This window comes from Marmota flaviventris, chromosome 15 (genome assembly GCF_047511675.1).
Source record: "Marmota flaviventris isolate mMarFla1 chromosome 15, mMarFla1.hap1, whole genome shotgun sequence".
NCBI classification, from domain to species: domain Eukaryota; kingdom Metazoa; phylum Chordata; class Mammalia; order Rodentia; family Sciuridae; genus Marmota; species Marmota flaviventris.
In genome coordinates, this window is record NC_092512.1 from 29,212,804 (window position 1) to 29,238,987 (window position 26,184).

Here is a 26,184-nt window from a genome sequence, read left to right on the forward strand (position 1 = left end):
ATATATACAATAATATACAAAAAAAAATTCTCTTGTCCTCATGAAATTTGTATTTCATGCTCCAGTTGTGTTGGTTCAGGCAATCAGTAAATATATGGTTATAGACATAAATATATTGATCATAATTAAGTAAAATAGAGAAAACTCAAGTAGAAATAATAACCCCTACATTGCATTTTGATAAATGGCAAGAATTTAAAGACTATATATATATATATATATATATATATATATATATATATATATAGAGAGAGAGAGAGAGAGAGAGAGAGAGAGAGAGGGAGAGAGAGACAGTCTGATTCATGGTAGACCTTCCCAAAACTATAATTTTGGTTGTTGTTTTTATTAGGATTATGGCATGGGAATAAAATAATGTGAAAGATGTGATAAAAATCTATGGAAGAGAAAACATTAGAATTTACTGATTACTCTTGTCATTTAAGGGAGGACAGAGAAATAGGATTTGAATTCTAGCCTCCAGTATATAATTAACTTAAACAAGCTAAAGTATTTTTATATATGGAAAATATGTAAAAATAATTTCAACAAAGAAAGAGAAGGCAGTCTGAAATGTGTCAGGAAAAAGTATACCTAACCATTGGAGTAACAAAAGAGCATTCATAAAATGAAACCCTGTGTACATTGCTGAATTAACATCTCTGAAGAGCTGTAATGAGAAATTTAAACAAGGTGAAAGCTGACTTAGTTACTTTCTTTAGAGGGACCCAACTACAAGCCCCTAATAATTCCATGATTTCTTATTCTCTGAAGATGCTTTTGTTGGTTCCCGGAGTAGGCCTTGGAGGAAATCCAGAAGGCAGCTTAGGGAGTGGCGACACCCAGCTGAGTCGCGATCCACTTGGTGAGTGGTCTGTCTGTGTGGGACAGGAGTACCGAACTTTGTATGCGCTATGCAAATTTCCTGAAGTCACTCCGTACTCTAACACTGCCACTCCCACTTGCCCTTAATGATTAAACATACAAAATAGAAAAAAGTAAAAATCTCTGATTACCATTTTGAAGACACTTCTTTTTCTAATGAGGAAAAACCTGAGTCATATGTGCCACGTTGTTAACAGGGTTAAGATAAAGTTCAGCCAAGTGAAGTAGGGTGAGGCTTCATTTTAGGAGGAAAGATTGTAAATAATAATCACACCTTCAGTTATTGCACAGAACAGCTAGTCAAAGAGCACTTCCCCTCTTGTGGTGAGAGGTGACCCACCCTGCAGAACTGGTGAGGCACTGAGGAGGGGGTGGGAAGGCAGCTGCAGCAGAAACTGGGTGGAGGTGGGGGTGCTGTGTCAGGACAGAGGGTCACCATGATCTCAGATGGCTATAGAGGAAGTTTTCATCATCTCTGTAGCTGGCTGAGAAAGTTGTACTCAAGTATATATCCACATTTTATTATGTTATATGAAACCAAATCCTTTAGCTTTTTTAATGAGTGAAATATTGATATTCTGGTAACATTTTCTTGAAGAAAACAAACTATGAATCTTTTTATTTGGGGCACTGAGAAAGACACTATTAACATAAGTATTCAGAATAAAGGCACTGAGCTAGAACCTTTTTTTCCTTTACCCTCCTCTTCCTTCCCCTCCCCTTCAGCCCCTCCCCCTTCTTGCCCAGGTTTATACCACAAATGTCAGAAGTCTTGATGTCCTATTTTGAAAGAGAAGTTATTTAAGAATAACCATGTTTGAAACCTGGAAATGGTTTGGGATTAAGGTCTTTCAACAGAAGATTCCTATGAAGTTTACTGGGAAACTAATGCCTAGAAAGGTAAGGTCCTTTTTCTTAGTTAAATGGAGAGACAAGGCTCAGTGTTCTTAAGGAGAGCCTTAGCTGATTCCGTGATCACCTTCATTGAGGCATCTTTAATACCCACATTCTGGTATTAAAGGCAGCGACCAATCTAGTTTGTTGAACTGGGGCAGTGGTTGGCCCAGCGTAAGAACCTGTACCTAGTGCTGCTCCAGACACTTCACCTGCATCCCTCCTTGTAGCTCCTACAATGCTCCTATTTGGTAGCTGCTGCTGTTATTTCCATTTTATGGATACAGAGACATGGTCCCGGTGCAGCTGCACTATTGGCTCAAGCTCACCTGGCTCGTAAAGAGACAGCCAGAGATCCATTTTCAGAAGCTGAGTGTATACCAGCATTATCAATTTAGGAAGAAATGGTTATTCTAGAAAAACAGTATCTTTATTTTGACATAAGAAAATGTCCACTTGTGAGAGAGCAGACATTCGACCTGAATTCTTCTTAACAACGTTTGAACTGGGAAGACATTGGTACTACAACTTCCTGGGGACTTTATTATGGCAGAGAATATTGGAATACCATTAGAGATGTGAATTTTTATTATTGAGTAAATCTAAACTAAAAGTGCTTATTGGATATAACTGGACATATTAAGTATCTGAGCAAAAGAACAAAATTTTCACGTGTTTCAACTTTTTTTTTTTAACTTCTATAGTCTAGTAACCACCACTAGTAGATAATAGCAACACTGAGGAATTTTGTACTTAATATTAAAATCAGAAGAGATAACGTGTGAAACTTTTTCTTCATTGACACTTTTGTCTACATGATTAGTATTACTTCTGATAACCACCACAGTTGTGATTCCAGTGGTTCCAATTTCAATTTATAAATAAGAACCATGAATATTTGGCTAACCTATCAAATCATATGTGTGAGAGGCAAAACCAGTGTATTATTTGGAACCAGAGATTCTGGGTTGAAAATCCAATGCCATTTTTACTGCACTTCATTTTTCTAATGGCTTATTTCAGAGACACAATAGGAAAGAAATTGTATAATATGGATGATGTAGAAGGATAAACTATTCTAATTTCTATTAGTCCCATTAGATCAACTGATCTCGGATGTGGGATTTTCAGTTGCTAGACTTAGAAATCCCCAGAAAACGACATGGGTGAATCATCTTTTATAAACCTGAATGTTTAGATGATTTAAAACAAAACAACTGTTGGCATTAATAGCCATGTCTATTTTTTTAATATATGAAAAGTTTAGCACGTTATTAGGTCAGTTGTGACTGTGAATAAATTAATAAATAAATGAGGTTATTTATGACTCCCATTAAAAACGGGAGGAAATAAAGACAGCAGAGTGTGAATGCTCTATTTCAACTCATTAAAAACACATAATCATAAAGCCTAGGACCATGAAGAAGGCTTGAGTGGAGGGAAGTTAGTGACCAGTGAGATCTGAAATATTGTTCAGACTCAGGTCAGATATTTCCCCCTGAGGGTTTAATGAGAGATTGATGAAGTTTAGAACAAAACACTGTTTTTTTTCCTCAGTTAAACGGAAAATATAAATGGAATTTCTATCATTTTATCAGTATGAAGTTGCAGACTAAAGCTTGCAACTTCTTCAAACTATTAATGATCAGTATCATTAATTGCAAACCTACTCTGTTCCAGACATTGTTGTAGATGTTTTACATTTAATCATCACCACAACTATGTGAAAGAGGTATTTTTGTTTAATCGGTGGGGAAACTGAGGCATCTTTGACATGGCAAAGCTGGAATGCAAACTCAAATGGTCCTAGAGTCCATGTGTTTAATTTCTATGTTGCATCCAAAGGTGTGGCAGGAAATGGGTACTTCTATTTCTTAACAACGCTCACTTTGAAATAATTTTCAACTGTATGAGAAGCAAGGCAGTAGGAAAGGAGAAGGAGGTACTGCAGGGTGAGTGGTAGAGTGTGGGAAGAAATATTGACTGGTGCATTATTAGTGGGATTCTCAGATGCTTGATTCTCCCTTTCTCCTGTGTTCTCATCAAACAGTCTTCCCTTCAATGGCAGTGTCCATACTACCTTGGTACTTGCACTGTTAACACACCCAAATAAGATATGAGGAAAAGGAAATGTCAGGTCTATACAGCAATCCCTCTTTACCCACACATCCACATGTACCAATCTCCTGAGGATATCTTTGTTTCATTCTGTACCTTATTTATTTTTTAATGGAATTATATCACAGTAATCTTTCATAATTGGATTACAAGGGCCCACGTATTATAGCAATATTTCTGCAGAAAAGTTCATTACAATTTTTAATACTCGAGATGAAATTAAGAGAATGTTCTCTGCCTTTGTGATTAGACTGAGATCTACAGGTACAAATTTTTTTCTATAGAGTGATTTTTAATTGTCAGCTTAGTAAATAGAATAAGCTTAGACTGTGGAGTCAGTTACAAACTTCAAGAGAAATATATTCATTCTAGGTCTTTTTCTGTTCAGAATATTTTATCAGGTCTTTTCTATAAGAAGGCATTATTTTGGACTTTCCCAATGAAAATATTTTCTTCATTATTTTTTAAATTTTATTCTTTAAAATTTTCATGTGTTTTAGTTAGTTATACATGACAGTAGAATGCACTTATGCACTTTGATATATCATACATAGATATAATTTCATTTTTCTGAGTATACATGTTGCAGAATCATATTGGTCATGTAGTCATATATATATATATATATATATATATATATATATATATATATATATATATATACAGTAATAATGTCCATTTCATTCTACTATCTTTCCTATCCCCACATCCTTTCTTCTCCCCTCCCATCACTTCCTGCCACCTAATCTAAGGTAACGCTATTCTTCCCTAGTGTGGTAGAGTGTGGGAAGAAATATTGACTGTGAATTAGCATCTGCATATTAGAGAAAACACTCAGCCTTTGGTTTGGTGGGATTGGCTTATTTTGCTTAGCATGATATTTTCCGACTCCAACCATTTACTGGCAAAATGCCTTAATTTCACACTTCTTTAAAGCTGAGTAACATTCCACCGAGTATATATATACACCACATTTTCTTTATCCATTCATCTATTGAGGGATACCTAGTTTGGTTGCATAGTCTAGCTATCGTGAATTGAGCTGCTATAAACTTTGATGTGGCTGAGTCACTACAGTATGCTGATTTTAAGTTCTTTGGGTATGAACCAAGAAGTGGGATAACTGGGTCAAATGGTGGTTCCATTCCCAGTTTTCTGAGGAATCTCCATACTGCTTTCCATAGTGGTTGCACCAATTTGCAGTCCCACCAGCAATGTATGAGTGTGCCTTTTCCCCCACATCCTCGCCAACATTTATTGTTGCCTGTATTCTTGATGATTGCCATTTTGACAGGAGTGAGATGAAATCTTAGAGTAGTTCTGATTTGCATTTCTCTAGTTGCTAAAGATGTTGAACACTTTTTCATATATTTATTGATAAATTGTGTTTCTTCTGTGGAGTGCCTTTTCAGTTCCTTAGCTCATTTATTGATTGGGTTATTTGTTTTTTTGCTGTTAAGTTTTTTGAGTTCTTTATATATCCTAGAGATTAATGTTTTATCAGAGTTGCATGTGATAAAGATTTTCTCCCAGGGTGGAGGCTCTCTCTTCATAATATTAGTTGTTTCCTTTGCTGAGAAGAAGCTTTTTAACTTGAATCCATCCCATTTATTGATTCTTATTTTACTTCTTGAGCATTAGGAGTCTTGTTAAGGAAGTCATATCCTACAACGAAGTGGTGAATATTTGGGCCTATTTTTTCAGATGGGTACTAGGAAGGAAGTTGCTAAATATTTCAAACCACTAGTTTCACATTTTTAAATGTTTATGTACATGTAGAGCAAAGAAAAGGCTTTGGAGTTACATAGGCTTGGATTCTTCTTTTCTGTGACATTAGTCAAGTCTCTGCTCCCCTTTTTCTTTATCATTAAAATAGACAAGGAAGACAGCTTATGCAGTCTCTAGAAGTATAAGAATTAAATTTGTAGAACTAAAAATCCTAATATATAGTTGAAAAACAGTAGGTATATGTTTAATACAAGAACTGCCTGTTTCCTAAAAGTTCTATATTTCTTGTGGACAAAAATAGAGCAAAAATTGATTATTAACAGGGACAAGTTTGTCAAAAAATTTCCCTGCTTCTGAATTTATATCTATCTACTTATACAGACCACCAACTTCAACGCTCTCTTCCATCCTTAATAGATGCTAATGTGTTAAAAGAAAATGTGCTTATATGATTCATTCAAATAGAGTGATTCCAATGCTCCTTGTGTAATTTCAAGTCTAGCCAGAATCTCAAAATTTCAATTATCTTAAGAGCTGGTGAGGAAATATTCCCATGTGTGTCACATGAACCCAGAGCTGGCAGAGTTAATGATCCTGTGATTAAGAATTAAGTCTTATAAATTAAAAATTTCTAACAGTTAAGATATAAGGTCATAAGTTAAAATGAGTAAGTGTTGGCATTGACAACTCTTCTTCTTGCAGATTTTTTAAATGCACCTGAACAAGGAAATAAGGGTCTAAGAAAAATAGTGAAGGATTAACACCTTTTTTTTTCCTGGAGAGTTTTGAAATGAATATTATTACCCTTAAGTATTCAGAAGGCTAATATGTATGACCTCATATAAAACCTCCAAAAGTTCAATTGTTACTGTAAATGATATATAATTCAGATACCATTCTTTTGAGGGAGGTATTTTTGAATTTGGAGAGCAATTATAAGAAACTGAATAGTTGTTGCCCTTTAGAACTTTTCTGTGTTCCCATTCCTTCTACTTTCATTCTTGTCCTTTTACATCTTCATTAGAGGAATTTATTATAATTGGACATTTCTAATTAAAATGAAGCCCTCAGAAACAATTGCTTCAGGCACAAGAAAGAAAATGTTAATTTTCAGACTGATGAACAGTATTTTTAAATTACAGAATGATTTTGTGAACTTCCCTACCATGACAACCAGGAGAAATTTACTACGACTGGGGGAAGCTCAAAATATATTATGTGTTTTAAATCATTATATTTGTTTGTACTCAAAAGGATGTGTTTATTGTGATACTCCCATAAATTCATAATGATGTCTAGAAGGGGCTTAATGTTTTATGATGTAGATATTATAACATGCTATAGAATGCCAACTCTGCCCATGGAAAGGGAAGCAATTTATTCAAGAATTTCATGATACCCAAGGATTGAGTGGACCATCTGACTTAGAATCACATCTCTAGCCTCCATCTCTTAACCTTTGCTCCTGTAACTTGTCTTGCTTTGCCTAGATGATGCTTCTCCTTCTGTTTCTTCTTTGCATATGCTATTCTCTCTGCTGAAAACACTCTTTTCCATTCACTGAAAACTCCTCTGTCCACATCACACTATAGTACATAGACTATTCACTTCCTTCTATCTGATATAATGAAAATAAAATGGAATTTGGACTCAGATTGACTTGGGTTTGAACTAAGATGATAACAGGAACACTAATTTTCCACTGAGTCTAAGTTTCCCCATTTGTGAAAGAAAACTAAAAATATCTAGCTCTCATATCTCTAGGGCACATTTCCTGACACCTGTAAGCATTCAAATGTGTTTTATCCCTTTTGTTTATTTCCCTTCTGGTTTCCAGGAGTCCTAGAATTTTCTTCATTAAGATTTATTTTCAGAATTTGTATTAAGGAAACAAAATGAATAAGATGAAAATAACTCAGCACACACAAAAGAATTACCATCAAGTGAAATAGATACTAGTGTACAAAATGCTATAGAAATGATATAGACTGTGATAGGGCTGGGCCAAGCAGGTTTCATAAAGGAGTTGACATTTAAGCAGAATTCTGAAAGGCATTATAAGAAAAGGTAACAGTATGTTCCAAAGCACGCAATCATAAAACATTGTGACATGTTCTGAGAACTGCCAGAAATATATATAGATGGATAGGGCATAGGAAAAATTAATAGTAGAAACACTATTATTTAGGAAGGCAGAAAACCTATCACAAAGGACCTTCTGTAAATGACATAAAAAGAGGGTTTATACTCAATTCTACAGAAAATGAAGAGTCATTGGAGAATTTTTAAGCTGGTGAGTCAGTTGTGGTTTTATAATAAATACCCTAGCAATGATAAGGAAGATGGATTGGGGTGTGTATAAGAAAGTGTGTGTGTAAGTGTATGTGTGTGTAAGTGAATATGTGCCTGCACACATTTCACGAATGAACTTTATTGAGATAAAATTTGCATGGAATAAAATAAATCCATTTTAAATGTACAAATGTTCCAGTGACATGATATAGACTTGTAACCCTCATTACAATTGTAATACAGAACATTTCCACCTCTCTAATCCCTTTGAGCCTCTTTGCAGTCAATTCCCTCCCACCTCTTCTCAACTTCTGGGGATCCCTGATTTGATTTCTATGGTTGGCAGGTTTGCCCTTTTGACTTTTCATGCAAATGGAATCATATAATATGCACATTTTATATTTGGCTTTTTTCATTTAGCATAATGATTCTGAGGCTCATCCACAATTTTGTGTATGTCAGTAGTTTGTTTCTTTTTATTGCTGAACCATTTAAGAATGTCCATTGTATGAATACACCACAATTTGTTGGTACTATTTATCAGTTGATGGACAGGTAGGCTGTTTGGGGGCTTTATGAACAAAGCCACTGTGAATATGCAAAATGGGAGTCTTTGTGTGGACATAAGTTTTTTATTTCTCTTGGGCAAATACCTACAAATGGAATTGCTAGGTCAAAGGGTTGGTGAGGTTGACTTTATAAGAACACAGCTAAACTTTTCTAAAAGGATAATATCATTTTTCACTCTGTCCATAGTGTAAGGGAATTTTCATAGCTATACATCCTGACCCACGTGGTATTTTTCATCTTAAATTGTAGATATTCTTGTGTGTAGTGGTATTTTAGACACCCTCCATTCAGACTTTGAATATGCTTATGTGTCATCCTTAGATCTTCAATTGTGAAGTGTCTATTCAAATTTTTGTGGTCATTTGAAAAAATGTATTGTTTGTCATTATTTTCCAATTGAAAGAAAAAACAATATATTTTGGATACAAACAGTTCTTTCTCAGGCAAATATTTTGCAAATATTGGCTACTAATGCACTTTTCCTTTCTGGATGATGCATTTTGCAGCATATATTTTGAAATAATTGATAAAATTCAGTTTATTGTTTTTTTTTTTTACTTTCATTCTGTCAACAGAACAAAACAAACAAAAAACAAACAAGCAAAATTGTCTAATCCAATGCCACAAGAATCTTCTAATATGTCCTTTTCTAGAAATTTCACCCTGGGATCAGTTCTTAAATTAAAGGCATGACACATTTTGAGGTAATTTTATATAAAGTGTGAAGTAAGTGATAATATATGGGTTTAGCCTTCTTTTTTTTTCCCCTCTCAAAATCACTCTGGATAGAAGTTAATCCACTTGATTGTTCTATACAATCAGCTTTTGAGGTTATTGATAGATACAGTTTTCTTTTAAACAGGATAAACATATCTATCTTCTCAAATTATTAGAAGCTTAGATTATTGACTACAGATTCATATTTGGTAAATGAACATTGAATGTTTTAAAATTTCTCCCAAGTATTGCTTTATTAGAGTTCCTACAGATTTTATGTGGTAATTTCATATTCATCCTATTATGGTTTGGATATGAAGTGTCCCCCCACCCAACTCCTGTGTTAATACAGGAATATTCAGAGGTCAAATGATTGGATTGTGGGCACTGTATCCTAACCAGTCCATGCTAGTTTGCATGGACTACCTGGTAGTAACTGTAGGCAGATGGGATGTACCTAGAAGAAGTGGGTTACTGGGGATGTGCTCTGTAATGGTTTGTCTTCCCCAGGGCCCCTTACCTCTTTCCCTCTTTCTCTGCTTCCTGGATACCATGTCCTGTTTTCCTCTGCTGTGCTCTTCTGCCATGATATCCTGCTGGGTAACCTTGGGCCCAGAGCAGTGAAACTGACTTACCATGGACTAAATCACTGAAACCATGATCCAAAATAAACTTTCCCTCCTCTAAATTGTACTAGTTAGATAATTCAATTGTTATGGGCTGATTTGAAAGTTAAGTCAGGCTGACCCCATTCTGCTCTGACATCTCACCCTGTGCAAAATTTGCCCCCCAAATTTGCCCCACTCACATAGAAGCTGACATCTTCACCCTCACCCACTTGCACCCTGACCACAGTGTCTTTAAACTATGGAACAGATATTAGCTTACTTCCTGAGTATGTATAGAAGGTGCCAATTCTGAGAACTTAGTGACACTTTATAAAATGTGTCTTATGACTGTACTTGCCTCTCCCACCCCCTTCCTTAGTACTTTTTTCTGTTTCTAAGTGCCCCCACTCACCCTCATTCAGTGTCTTGGGCTGCAGAACTGTCTAGTTTCTGCTCCCTTGGCTCTGGCCAGAATAAATCCTTTGTCTTTACTTCAAACAGACCTGGAGTTTTATTTGGGATTTTGGAATAGCACCTTAACACAATAACAGCAACACAACTCTAACACACATCCAATTCAAAATATATTATAATTTAGCCTCTTATTTCTTTTTTGACATGCATGTTATCTGGAGTTATGTTGCCTAATTGCCAAATAATTAAGAATTTTCCAGATATTTTTTGTCATTGATATTCTATTAAATTTTGTTGTGTTCAAGAAATATATTCTGCAGGATTTTAACTTTTTTATTGAGATTCGTTTTGTGAACCATAGTATATTCTATTTTGGAGAATGCTTTTTGTATACTTGAAGAGTGCTCAATCTGCAGTTGTTTGGTGGAATGCTTTGTCAATGTCAAGCAGGAGAGGTTAGTAGATAATGCTTATGTCTCCTATAACCTTAATAATTTTCTTTCTACTTGTTCCTTCAGTTACTGAGAGATGACTGTTGCAGTTTCCAATTTAACTGGTAGGTATGTCTATCTTTTTTTTTTTTTTTTTTTAACCTTTACCAGTTTTGTTTTCTGTTTTAAAACTCAGTTAATGTTAGTACATTTTTAATTTTTTAAATTTTTAATTAACACAATAATTACAGATATTTATGGGTTAATGTGTAATAATTCAATACTAATCAAATCAGGATAAGAATTCCTTCTCTTTATTTCTTTGTGTTTAGAGCCATCAAACTCCTGTCTTCTAGTTCTTTGTCACGGTTTTGGTATGAGTTGCTCCCCTAAAACCTCATGTGTTAGGCAATGTAGGAATGTTCAGAAGTAAAATGATTAGATTATGAGAGCTGTAACCTCATTGGTGGATTAATCCATTTGATAGACTGATCAAAGAGACAACTGTAGCAGATGGGGCATGGTTTCTGGAATAATCCCTTGGGACTATATCTTGTCCCTGGCGTGTGTGTGTGTGTGTGTGTGTGTGTGAGCCCAAAATAAACTTTTTCTTTTCTAAGTTGTTCTTGTCATATCTACTCACAACTATGAAAAGATGAAGAATATAGTCTTCAAAAAATTTTGCCACATACACATCAGATAGACCACTTATCTCCAGGATATAAAAAGAACTCAAAAAACTTAACACCAAAAAAAAACAAACAATCCAATCAATAAATGGGCTAAGGAGCTGAACAGACACTTCTCAGAAGAAGATATACATTCAATCAACAAATATGTATAAAAAAAGTTCAACATCTCTAGTAATTAGAGAAATGCAAATCAAAACTACTCTAAGATTTCATCTTATCCCAGTCAGAATGGCAGTTATCAAGAATACAAACAATAATAAATGTTGGAGAGGATGTGGTGGAAAAGGCACACTCATACATTGCTGGTGGGACAGCAAATTGGTGCAACCACTATGGAAAGCAGTATGGAGATTCCTTAGAAAACTGGGAATGGAACCACCATTTGACCCAGATACCACACTCTTTGGTCTGTACCCAAAGGACACTGAGAACTTAGTGACACTTTTAAAAATCAGCATAGTATAGTAACACAGACATATTAGTGTTCATAGGAGCTCAATTCATTATAGCTAAACTGTGGAAGCAACCTAGATGCCCTTCAACAGACGAATGGATAAAGAAACTGTGGTATATATACATAATAGAATATTACTCAGCATTAAAAGAGAATAAAATCATGGCATTCGCTGGTAAATGAATGGAGTTGGAGAATCTTAGGCTAAGTGAAGTAAGCCAATCCCCAAAAAACCAAAGGCCAAGTATTGTCTAAGATAATTGGATGCTAATCCAAAACAGGGAGGAAGGAGGGATAGGGAAAATGGAGGAACTTTGATTGGGCAAAGGAGAGGCGGGGAGAATGGGGAGGATGCATGGGAGGAGGAATGATGGTGGAATGAGATGGACAACATTTCCCTAGGTATGTGTAAGACTGCACATAGGATGTGACACTCATTGTGTACAACCAGAGAAATGAAAAGTTGTGCTGCAAGTGTGTACAATGAATCAAACTACATTTTGCTGCAATATATATACCTGATTAAAATAAATAAATTTAAAAAATATATATAACAGGTTGTAAACTAGTCTCACCTTAGGTGCTGTAGAACACACTAGAACTTATTCCTTTACTAAATTGCATTTTGGTACCCATTATTTAGACTTCCTCCATTCCTCTTTCTTCTGTTCTTTCCAATCTCTAGAAATCACTAATCTACTCTATTGAGATCAACTTAAGGTTGCACAAGTCAAATTTTGCCATTATGAAATATGCCTCTGCCGGATCCAGGAGCCTAAACATGGACGTGCACCTTTGGAACTTCCGGATATGGGGGCCTAAACATGGATGCCTGAGACATTCCAGATCCTGGGGCCTAAACATGGATGCTTGAGGCACTTCCAGATCCAAGGGCCCAAAGATGGACGTGCACCTGAGACACTTCCAGATCCGGGTGCCTAAACATGGCTGTGCACCTTTGGTACTTTTGGATCCAGGGGTCTAAACATGGATGTCTGAGGAACTTCCAGATCCGGGGGCCTAAACTAGACACCCGAGGAACTTCCGGTCCTACAGTCTAAACATGGATGTGCATCTGAGGCACTTCTGGATCCGGGGACCTAAACATGGATGTCTGAGGAACTTCTGGATCCGGGGGCCTAAATATGGACGTACACCTTTGGAACTTCCGCATCTGGGGGCCTAAACATGGATGTCTGAGGAACTTCCGGATCCGGGGGCCTAAACATGGACACTTGAGGCACTTCCGGATCCGAGGGCCTAAACATTGACATGTCTCTGGAACTTCTGGGTCCTTGTGCCTATAAATGGCAGGGCGTGACTCTCAGAAGGGACGTGGTCCATGAAGAGGAGCGGAGCATGGGGCGTGTTGGGGGGCAGACTGAGCTGTCGCACCCTGAACTTGAATGTGACGGTGGCCTCACTTCCCGGCCTTCACCTGGGTGTCACTTCCTCCCCTTCCAGGCAGTGCTGGGGAGGAAGTGAGACCAGGCGCAGGGGCCAGGCCTGAGGAGGGACACTGTCTTTCTCCTCGCTTAGCCAGGCGCCCGGCCTGGCTGGGGACAGGGACGATTTGTGACACTGGCTGCCTCCTGCATCCCTGCCCTAGGACCTCAGGGACCACAGGTGGGGACAGTCGTTGATTCTCCCCTGGCCGCTGACCCTCAGTCCCAGGGTCTGCCCAGGGAGAGCTCTGTCTCCCAGAGGGTCAGGGGGCCCCTGTGACCTGCTGCTCCTTACCCACCATCATCCTGGGCGAGCACAGGTCAGGATACCAGACGCTACTGAGAGTGACATCTCCTAGATGGGCGGCTGGGGACTTTGCCTCTGTCCCCAGGCCTCAGACACCGGATGATCCCCCCCAGAGACAGAAAATAATCCCACACTGCCCAAGACTTATTTTTAAGCTTTGGATTCTGAAATTTTCCTGCTGCCACCTTCTTTGTGAAGCCAGTTTTTCAACAGAGATAATATTCCAGGGTGGGTGGGGGGACAACAACATGGAGTTAATCAAACCAAGCTGACACATCTGGTCCTCCAAGAGAAATCTGGATTGGAGGGAGAACAGCCATTCTCAACTGGCAAAATAGTGAAGTTCCCTTGTCCTTATTTTGTGTAAGAAAAATGAATAATCCGATGTTAACTCATCAAATTATTTTTGATGAGTGCTTGGCTCATAGGAAAACTGATTCTGTTTTATGGAATGAAGTGTTCCCTGATTTTAAAATTAAAAATGAAGCCAATTAGGATTGTTAAATTACACCATCATAATTCTATTCTTTGATAGCAGAAATAAACAAATCTTTTTTTAAAAAAAAGAAAAGAAATATGCCTCTGATTATGAAATATGTATCTGATAGTATTATGTGTTTGATATATTATGAAATATGTATCTGATTATGAAATATGTATCTGATTATGAAATATGTATCTGATAATATTCCTTATTCTTAAATATGCTTTATCTTAAGATAATATATCCACTCCTGCTTCTTTGTTGTGTTTTTAGTGTTTGCATGGTATAATTTTTTTCTATCATTTGTCTTTGGTCCTATGCATTTCTCCATACTTATAGTCAGTTTCCTATAGGCAGTAATTGGTTGCATCTCATACTTAAATCCAATCTGACAATCTGCAATTTGGGGAATGTTTATAGCATTTATGACCATTGTAACTATTGATATGGTTGAGTTTTAAACAAGAGTCTTGGTATTTATTTTCAACTTGATCAATCTCCTACTATCTTGTATTTGTTCCCTTTCCCTCACTCTACTTGTGCCTTCCTTTGATTAACTAATGTTTTTGTTTTACTTAAATTTTATCTCTATGTTGGTTTATATCATTTGTAAGAACTTAAAATTTTCAGTGACTTCTCCAGGGTTTAAAATGCATGTCTTTCACTAGTCACTCTCTACCTTTAAGTAGTATCATACTACTTGAGGTAGAATGTAAGAACTAAATGGTAAGCTTGTCTTTCTTCTCTCTTATTTTTTTATGTAATTGCTGTCCTACCTTTTAATTCTGCCTATATTATGGACCCTAGAATTTATTATTTTTTGAACATTTGATTATCTTTTAAAAGGATTGAAGAAATTGGAAAGCATGTCTTTCATATGTACCTACCTACTTATTATTTCCAGTGTTCTTAACTCTTTTGAGGAAACTGGTATCATTTCTTTGTTCTTATGCCTGAACAACTTCCTGTAAAATTTCTTTCTTTCTTCCTTTTTGTACCAGGGATTGAACCCAGGGGCACTAAATCACTGAGTCACATCACCAGCCGTTTTATGTTTTTTATTTAGTGTCAGGGTCTCACTGAGTTGCTTAGGGCTTGCCAAGTTGCTGAGGCTGCCTTTGAACTCATGATCCTGCTGCCTCAGCTTCCTGAGCATCTGGGATTATAGGCATGAACCAACGTGCTTGGCCTGTACAATTTCTTTTATAGAAGATGTGATCCAATGAATTGTTTCTGTTTTAGCTTATCTGAAAAATATTTCCACTTAACTTATCAGTTATATTTTAAATTTATGAAATAAATTTTGATTGATAAGGAATTCTAGGTTGAAAATTTATTCTTTCAATTCTTTAAGAAGATTACTGAATTTCCTTGTCTTGGGGGTAGTTCCTGATGAGAAGTCTATGGTAATTCTTCATTCCTTTGTATTTAACTATAAAATACTAATCCATTTATTCGTTAGTATTTTTTGTTGGCATTTGTTGAGTTATTTGTTGATATTTGTTGAGGTTTATAATTTTTGTCAAATCTATGACATCTATTGGTTATCATTTCTTCAAAAGCTTTATTCTGTTCTCTTCTTCTTTTTTTAGTATTTAAAAAAATTTGTTCTAATTAGTTATACATGACAGTAGAATGCATTTTGACACATCATACATAAGTGGAGTGTAACTTCTCATTCTTCTGGTTGTACGTGGTGTAGAATCACACCAGCCCTGTAGTCATATATGCATATAGGGTTATAAAGTCTGATTCAGGAGGTTAGGGAAGAATAGAAGTTCTTTCTTATTTTTATGGTGCTTTAATTATAAATGTTAGACTACTTGATGTCATCCTTGGGTCCTTATGTCTCTATTTGTTTTTCAATGTTTTTACCACTGGTTCATTTGGGATAGCTTGTATTTTGCTTTCAGGTTCATTGATATTTTCTTTTGCATTGTCTAATCTGCTCTTCATCCTACCCAAGGTATTTTCTTTTACTTTAAAGTTATATCTGAGTCTGTTTTACATCTTCACCATATTCATGTTTTCTTCTACCTACTTGATCACACAGAGAATATTTATAATAGCTGCTTCAATGCATTTGTCTACTAATTTATCATTTTGTTATTTCTGCATCTATGGACTCATTTTGTGTGTGTGTGTGTGTGTGTGTGTGTGTGTGTGTTGCTGGGAATTGAACCCAGGGCCTTGTGCATGTAAGGCAAGCACTCTACCAACTGAGCTATATCCCCAGCCCTATGGACTAGTTTTCTTGTTTATGTGTCATTTATTTCCCTGCTTGGTAATTTTGATCAGACATCAGGCATTTTTAAATTTTGTATTTTCCAGAATTAAGTTTTGTTTTATTATTCCAATGGTGCTGGACTTTGTTCAAGCACATATTTATTTGGTTTTGTTTTTTTGCCTTCAGGGAATGCTTTCAAGATTTGTTAAGAAAAACCCAGATCAACCTTTGAGGCACATACCCCAGGGAGTTGTTTGCACACTACAATAGGGCTTGATCAGTGTCCCTTTTTACTTAGTGCTTTATTCATTTTGATTTTTCCAAATTTCAGTATAATGCATACATTTATGGAAACTTCCACAAATATTCATTGGCTGAATAAACAGAGAAATTGATTTGCTTAATTAAAGGAAAAGAAACTGCCTTTGAATTAAAAACATTTCTAAGTTTATTTGTCAACAGGTAAATAAAATTACTAGTAGATTACTGATTGAGTTAAAACATTTTTCTAACAAATTTGCTGGATTTAATTTTGGCTAGATTTGAAAATAATCAATTCAAAGTTGTTCACAAATAGGTGTTTTAAAGTGAATGCCTAGCTGGATGTGATGGAACATGCCCGTAGTCACACCTACTGGGGCGGTTGACATAGGAGAATGTTTAAGTCTAAGGCCATCCTCAGTAACATAGTGAGACCCTGTCTCTAAATAAAATCAAAAGGATTGGGAATATAGCTCAGTATAAAAACACCCTTGGTTCAACCCCCAGTACCTCAAAAAAAAAATTAAAAATGTGAGTATCTAGATACTAAAGTAGCTACAGGAGAGCAGAAAGTATATGAGTCTCCAAAAAAGAAAATCTGATTTAAATATAGATTCCCATACTTACTGGTTGAGTTGTCTTGAGCAAGTTACTAATGACTTTAAGAGGTAAGCAAACTTTGGCCCAAGGGCCTGCCATCTGTTTCATGAGTATGGTTTTATTGGAAGACAGCCACACTCATTCTTTAAATATTGCCTTTAGCTGCATTCATGTGAAAGCAGCAGAATTGAGCAGTGGTGACAGAGTCTGAATGTCCCACAAGGTCTAAGATATTTACCTTCTTATCTTTTATTAAAAAAAAAAGTCTCCTGGCCTAGCAGTAGAGCCTCATCTTCTTTACCTGTCTTTACGTGTAAAAAAGGGACAATAGCTTCCATTTCACAGGACTGTGGGATGGGGGGGGGATGGTGATGGGAGGGTGGGGGGGATGGGGGTGGCGAGGGGTTGCGGGGGGAGGGTGGAATGGGAGGGGAACCTTACTATGTGCTGTGCTTAGCATATGGCCCTCCTGCAAAGACTTGTTAAATTTGAATATGAACATTCTATCCTCTTCTGAATACAAAGCTATTTTCTTTCTAACTTTACATTTATGAGGTGAAACAATTATATATCAAAAAGTAGAATTTCATATAAGAGCATTGTTTTTTGCTTAGTCATTATGACTTTGTCAAACAAAATAAACTTTACATATCTTTGTCATAAATAATTTAATAATCATATTAGTCTTTGAACGCTGTGATTAATGCAGTGGGAACTTCACAGACTGAATACAAACAGAAAGGAGGCAGTGGAATATTTCTGAGTCTACAAGTGGTAAAGATTATTATTTTCTTTGTGCAATAGCAGACATAAAAAGTTGTAATACAAATCAAATTTCTTGGTGTTTCTTTCTTGAATGACACTGTTAAAAATATGGGATTATTTGTTTTTTTCTGCACTTTATATTTAGAAATACATTGCATGAAAAATGAAAAGGTAATTCAGAAACAAAAATAACTAGGAATATTTTACATAAAAGACTGTTCCATCAGCTGTGTATTGTAATTCTCAGCTACTGATATGGATTGTGGCAAGAAGGTAAATACCAAAAGGCAAGTCAAAAGAAGGTATTTACTGCTTATAGAATTACTTTTATTAAATTGTGCTCTGTAGGGATTATCACTATATACTGAGGTAAAATACAAGAACGTTATTGGACATACCCTATCTGGTCTTAGTGCAATAATCATTGTACTTGTCCTGACAAATTGCTGGCTCTATGTTATAGACACAGTGCTTTGAGTAATTGATTAGGTTTCCATGTTTTAGTGAATCTGATAGAATACTTAGAGCCAGACTGTGACTCAGCTATAGCAATCATATCGATCTTGCAAAGTATATTTTAGCATCATTCCTATTTGGATTTTATGTTCTTTGTCTTTTCTTTTACTCTGCTTCTATTTATGCTATTTAAATGTGTTTTATGTAATTTTGCAAGCCACATTCAATCCTTTCTAAAAAAAAACATTGAATATAAATAGGTAGGTAATAGGAAGTAAGTTGCCAAGGTAATTTTCAGAGAAGTGCTGATATTCTTTTTGGTTTTCTCCTTCAAATAACTGATAAATAACATAATAACACCACTCCTAGCTTACCACTTCATAAATCTCACAATTTAAAGCAAAACTCTTAGGCATATCAGTTGCTTAGAACTCTGTATCACATACACATACAGAAAAAAAGGAAATAATTTTTATTGCAACTGATTCACTAATTTTAAACTAAGCCAATGATTTAAAGACAAATTCTCTCCTAAATATCAAAAGAAGTTATACTTATGGTCTATATTTGGGCCATCAGTCACATCAATTTTATTTGCTTGGTAAAGATGTTTGGAAGTAGTTACATTTAAAAAAGCTATGTAAGTAGAAGTACAAAAAAGACATTTTTTATGTATGCAAAATCCCAAATTATTCATTAAACTACCTAGGCATTTGTTAAGCACTGACCATGTGTTAAGTACTATTCTCAGCAGTGTGGATGTAGCAATGAATAAAATAGGACACTTTCCTTGTGGTATCTTTGAGAAGACCTGTATTATAGTAGATGGTTCTCCAAGAGTTGAGAAACACATGGAATAAATTTATAGTAACTTTGATAGGGGACAGACAGATGTAAGTGGTGGGAACATTAAGGGAATGATTCTATAAAATAGAACCACTGTGCTGACTCCCACCTGCTTTCCTTTCCAGGAAGCAATTTACCTCCGACACTAGCTGACTTAAATGGACAGGATATGTCACGTTCCCCAGCAAATACCTGTTACCTGCAGGAGAAATGCAGCCTTCAAAGAATTCCCATGAAAGGAACACAAGTACCCTGAAGGAGAGAATTTTGTGACCCTCTCACAGACTAGAACCTGAAACTTAGGGAAGTAAAGGTAATTATCCCTAAACATGATGTATGTAAAAACAAATTCCCCAATTAGAACTCATCAGTATGAGCCAGAATGACCTAGAGTTGTCATGCACAGTGGGGACTTGAATGAAAGTCTGCTACCATCTGCCGTCATCAAAAGTCAAGAAGTGGACCTGTGTGGACTCTCTGGAAACTTCCCTGGGATTCCCAATTAAACTGGAGGGCAGGAGAGACATGGTGTCCCTTTTCTGTCTGAGAATATCTACTCTCTCCTTTAAGAATGTCCCCTTTCCCCCTTTCCTATCCCTTCTAATAAATTTATGATGGTTCCTCTGAGTGACATGTCTGAATCTTTCTGACTTGAGGGCGTGAATTGGGGTTGGAAAGATCTACAACATGCACTTTGTCCTACTCAGTGACGGGCAACAACTGATTTAAGAACTAGATTAAAATGATATATCAATTACATATGCAAAGTATGACTTAATAAGAGAAATTTTCATTTGTAAGGCCATCTCCCTCTATTGGGAAAAAAAAAATGGAAAGATATTGCTGTAGTTTGAATCTGGAATATCCCTACCCAAAGTTCATGGGTTAAGCAATGCAGCCATATTTAGAGTTGAAATGATTGGATTATGAGAGCTGTAACCTCAGTAGTGGATTGATCATTTGATGGATTAATAATTTGAATTAACTACTGGGTGGTAACCAAAGCAGATTTGGGTTTGACTGGAGGAAGTAGATCACTGGGAGCTTGTCTTTGGGACTATATCTTGTCCCTGGCACCTAGAGTGTTCTGCCTCTCTCTCTGCTTTCTGACTGCCACAAACTGAGCGGCTTTCCTCCACTGTAGCTTTCTGCCATGACGTCATGCCTCATCTCAGGCCTAGAACAATGGAGTAGACTGACCATAGATTCATGACAATAGTTGTGAAACACTGGACAAGTTACTTGGCTTATCTGTGGCTCAGTTTCCTCATCTATAGAATGGAGTTTACAGAAGCTCCTGCCTTGTATCTTTGTCATGACAATTAAATATGAAAAGCTATTAGAACAGGACATGACCCAATGTAAGTCATTGATATTTTATAACATTTTTCTGTTCCTCAGTTGAAATTTCTAAATTAGCATCCTGTTGCTTTATCCTCTTTTCTCTTAATTCCTTGACTCCTATCATTAGACTATCTGGATTTAAGTCCATCCAAGGCACTATTCTATACCTAGGGCTCTGCTGCTGTGGATTCTTCTGCATAAAAGCTTTTCCTCTTTTCTGCTCACTATGCATAGTTCACATGATTATGAAAAATGAACCTCTTCATCAAATATTTCCTAAGCTTGTCTTTGAAAAAGCAAGTTCTAAATGGTTCCTATGCCAGGAGGAGAGTAAGGTAATAATTTTTCTTTTTTAGTGGCAGTTAGAAATTAAAGCTTTCTGGGGAAGAATTTAGTAGTGAATTTCAATGCCTGTTTCTTTATTTTGTCTTTTAAGCAGATAGTTCTTCAGTGATAGTGAGTGACTCTTTTGAAGGTAAGGCAGTAATTTCTTTGATGTTCATGATGGTTGTGAATAATACTCCATTCCCAATTTATGACATATTCAAGGAAATCATGTCTTTATTTAATTGCTTTTTTTCTGATTTCTCAAAGGTCATAATAGTTGAACTTTGAGTTCACAATAATGTCATTAGAATCACAATGCAAATAATGTGAAATTATGCCACTGATTTCTTGATCTGAGTCTTCTGCAGTTTCAAAATGACAAAACTTAACATTTTACCTACTGAGTAGATTTCAGTTGCCAGAAAAATACTTTGCATTTTTCCTCACTGAAGGTCATGGGATTTTTAAATATTCTCCATTGGAGATCAAGCAAGGTTATAATTCACAGAACTTTCTGGGGTTTTTTTTTTGTTGTTGTTGTTAGCAGAAAAATTCCCAGCTATAAAAAAAATAAATAGAAAAACAACTCCTCTAAGAAGTTAGAATCTTGTATATTTCAGCAAAAAAAGAGATGTAAGCTGTTTTTGTGGAATGGTTATAGAACTTTATGTAGTAAAATGCTTAGCTCAATTTTTTTTTTCTGGGTTGGTTTTATCCACCAAATAACTGGTTTGAATTCATCAAATCTGTCTTTTTTTTTTTTTTTCAGAATGAAACCAACAAATCTTGAATACATTCCACAGGATGCTCGCTGAACCTGTAGGATGTTCATTCATTCACTCATTCATTCAGTGCTTATTTATTGAGCACATACTGTGTCAGGGATAGACATTGGAGCAGAGAGGCACAAATCAAAACAAAAAGAATCACTGCTCATAGTGTGTACATTTTAATAAGAGAGATGAGCAATATGTTAATAAATAAATAATTCCATAAAATATCATGTAATGACTAGTACTGTGAAGGAAACCAAGATAGTGTAAGAGGTCAGAAAGTAGAAAAGGAGCTTATTTTAGGAAGAATTATTTATTTAAGAAGGCAGAAACTTTCTGACAAAGTGACAGCTGAGCATAGATCAGAATAAGGTAAGGGAGAAACACAAAAATATCTAGAGAAGAGTGCTCCAGGCCAGAGAATAGCTGTGGAAAGTATCTTGGAACCTTCTAGAAGCAGCAGGGCGGTAGAGCAGCCCAGGAAGACACATAGGAGGCAGACATGGATAAAGGTGAGACCAGACAATGAAAGACTTTGTAGACCTTGCTCAGGGCTATGATTTTCATGCCGAGTTGATATGAACTGTTGGAACCATTTTTCTGCTGAGGTCGGGGTGGGGACTTTATTTCACGCTTAAAAAAAAAAAACCCCGTGGTCACTAAATGGAAAATATGTGGTAGGTTGGAGGTGAGAAGTAGAATATTAATTCTATTTTTTTCTTGAGGCTTCTGGAATCAAACAAGTTTTAAAAACATTACATTAAACAAAGGTAAATGTTAAGGGTTTTTTTTTTCCCAGAGTCAATTTGTTGATGTATCTTGTATATTTCAAATAGTATGGTAGAATATTCAATGTTCTCAACTGTAGCCACATAAATTTTTTCTGGGAACCTCTTAAGAGATTAGTGTTCTACGGACCTAGCTCAGGGTGATGCAGATGTAGACACCACTTGAGTATATCATATCCCTTCTGAGAAACGCAAACACTTTTGAACAGGGCCAAGAGTGTAGTTTCTTGTCAGAGTTCCTCATAATTTCTTCTGTGACCTTCATTCCTGACCCTGGTGAGGTTGTTTACTGCTTTCAGCCTGGCTTTGTGAGAATAGATTTTGTCAGGTTCGGCTTTGAGAATCAGGGCACTGAAAATCATTATATAGCTTTTGAATAAATATCCACAATTATTCTTTTACCACAGGAAACTGGCACATGGCAGGATTTTGTGTAACACCATGGAGGTAATTTGGGCTTCTTATGGAGTGGCCAGGTTTTAATGGGTAGAAGAATCCTGGATTTTTTCAAGAGAAATGTTATGCCCTTTTGGGTAGAATGTCACCCCAAAGCCAAAGTTATTCACACTAGGAAGCACACTCATTATTTTAGAAGTAGTTCCTGAGCTAATAGACACAGAATTCTCATGAAAACCTTTGCTTTTTCTCAACATGTGTTTATTAATTACCTATGGAAACAAACTCCACATGTAACTGTCTTATTCACCACATTTGAATGTCTCTGAACAGACACCAACTAATTTTCTACCAATTTCCTCCTATCATTTTGCTAAATTAAAATGTTTTAAAGGTTAATTGTTAAATCTTTGGGAGGGAAAGAAAAAAGCTTTCTAAAGGCTAAGTTTCCAAACTAAGTAATATGTCCTTATCCCTGTTAAAAACACTTGTTTAAGGTGGTTTGGATTGACTTTGTTGGAGGTTGGGTCACTTAGAAACTAAAAGGGAAATAGCTGTAAAAGGGCAGAGCGAAATGAGATTTATCCTTGGAGCCAGTGAAACTTCTTACCTTACTTTGGGAAAGAAGGCAGAGAATGGAGCAGAGTGGGCATAGATATGGGGCAAGGGATTTGCAATTAGGAGATTTTCAGAAGGAGTACCAACTTCATCACTTCCTACATGTGTGGCAACTGCTTGTGACTTATATTCTGAGCACCAACTTCTCTAATAAGGCGATGGTGATAGCTTCTTAATGAGACTGTTGTGAAGATAATAAAAATGCAACTTATTTGTTCCTATCCCTGGGTGAAGATTTGATTCTTGCCAGCATTCCAACCTTGAAGTAGAACTTGGATTTTTATATTTACTAGAAATAAATAACTCAAAAATATTAGTGAACAGTGTGTGTTTTCCTAAATATTTTGGAGGAAAACAAAAGGTGGGCATCCATGTGGCAAATGGTATAGCAATGTATTCCAAAATTCCCAGTTAGCTCTGTCCTGTTGAGTGGTTAGAGACTAGCAATTGTAGTAGCTCACCCACAGATTCCTTCTTCCTTTTGGCAGCAGAAGCCCCACATTTTAGCTGAGACCATTGCTGCCCAGCACATATGACATATCTTCACTTTTCTGTCATCCAGGTGTGGCCACATAACCAAGTGAGGCTCATGAGGCATAAACAAAAATGATGTGTGTAATTGGTCCTCTTTCAAAGTTAAAGCTTCTTGTCTTGGATGCCTTCTCATTTCCCATGGCTTGAAGAATACTGGCAATTGTAACAACTTATTAGAAACTAGAAGTCCCCAACTAGTAGCATTTAAAAATTAGCATTTAAATGTCCCTGAACAAGTCCCTGAGCTCTTAAATGCTAACAAAATAAACTTTCTCATTTAAGCCACTACATTTTAGGTTCTTGTTAAAACAGCTTAGTCCAGTCTCTAGACCCATTCTTGGTCTCAGGTCTCCCTTCTCTCTTTATCCTCCAGGGCCTTGCTTTCCAGGCTACAATCTCTCCTTTGTTAGATTTAATATTACATCTTGCTCCTTTTCTCAGGCAGTCCCATTTAATTTTTTTTTATTCTCTCCAATTATTTGTCCTCCATTCATCATTCTTCTTTCATAAAAGACACTGCAGTCACTAGAATATATCTTCTTTAGAAGACAGAAGAAGATTACAAATTACATTTTTTCCCCATATCACACATGAAAAACCTCATGTGGAGACAGGTATGTGAAAGGTGCTCAGTGATGAGGTCTTCTTCTATTTCTTCCTTATCCCAGTCTCATCTCCAAGAGCTGACATTAATCCTGGGACAAACTAGAAAGACTTAAAGACCTATTTCTGCTGTGGTTACTGTGGACAATATGCTGTGGATTAACACTGAGGCCCTGGGAAAATCCAGATCAATGATAATCCAAGCCAGGCTTAGATGCTGTAAGAAAGTTTGGGGCCAAAGAAAAGCTTCTTAGTTAACCCCAAACTTCACTGATAATTTGAGGGTTAAAAAAATGTAATATATTCCAGAGTCCCACTACTGGATGGTATGATTCCATATGTTTGCAGAAGGATCAGGGAATCAGTATTGTTAGCACTCATCCAGGTAATTTTGATGCAACCATTTAGTTGGTGTTGGACTAAAAGCTTAAATAACTTGACTCTAAGATTTAGCATAATTTAATGTAGTTAAGGGACACATTAAGTGTCATGTAATGCATATTTCCATTACATTATTATTTTTTTCCAACTCTCAGTTTCCATGTTAACAGTAGAACAAAATCAAACTTATAATTAAGCCATAAGATAAGGAAACTTGAGTGTTTCCAATCACTTCGAACCATGGGTTAAATTTAACTCTCAAGTTTAGCCCTAGATGACTAAGGACTATCATGGGCTTTAAGGACACCCAAGTAAGCATCACAATTTGGCTTTGTACACAGAGAACTTGCCATTGAAAGAAAAATGGAAAATAACAGGAAATGAAAACACATCTGTTTGGAGGCCCCACCTTCTGATATGTTAGCTTTGGCAACCTCTGTACACTTTGTCCTGCCAATAAAGCTGCTGTCAGGGAAATTGAAACACTGATCTCATATGGCTGGGATCAGCACCAGCAATGCCACTGTACATGTGAGGCCTTCCAAATAGTTCCAGTGGTTGATCTGAGGCTCAACTCGGCAGCCCTGAACTACATAGCTCATTACCTATCATTGGGAACTATGCGTGTTTATTGTTGGGATGATTTGTTTTGAAAATGTTCATGGCTTAGTGCTCTAGATGTTACATACAGAAAGTAAATTCAGCATTTAAAATAAAAGCAGCAACTTTCAGAGTTCAAAAATTAAGTTGTAGATGCTGAAGGTCAGAATTAAAAGGGAAAAAAAATGTAAAGAAGCAGAGAATCAGAGGCAAGGAATAGGTCCTTGGAGACTGTCTCTTTCACTCCTCCACAAGGAGATGATTACTCCTTCCACTGCTGACCATCTCCCTCATAAAGATAATGACAGGAGGAGGTGCTGATCCAGTGTTAATCTTTACTATAAAACCAGATACATAGGGTTTGGTTGTCTTTGCACATTTTAGTCTTAAGGAACATCAAGAGACACCATTTGCAATGTAAACAGTCTGGGATTTAATTAAATTTGACTTAATGAAAGTTCTACAACCTTGTGGCACTCCTTTTGGAGGTAGTCCTGAGTGCATGGAACTGGCACAAGAATGAGGGCTATTATTCAAAAGGCTCGTCCTGTAGGTCAGCATATTAGATTGTACAATTTTCAAAGATGTCAGTATAAATTAGAATTTTTTTTATTGTTGTGACAGAAATA

General features: G+C 36.3%; 1 long non-coding RNA gene across 1 annotated transcript; it reads left to right on the plus strand.

The window, feature by feature from the left end:
- Nucleotides 1-1,631: 1,631 nt before the first annotated feature.
- On the plus strand, nucleotides 1,632-19,818 carry LOC114102111 (uncharacterized). The gene is made up of 3 exons (XR_003584437.2): nucleotides 1,632-1,782; nucleotides 10,742-10,779; nucleotides 19,317-19,818. It is a non-coding gene; the product is annotated as an uncharacterized lncRNA (long non-coding RNA).
- The last annotated feature ends 6,366 nt before the right edge of the window (nucleotides 19,819-26,184 follow it).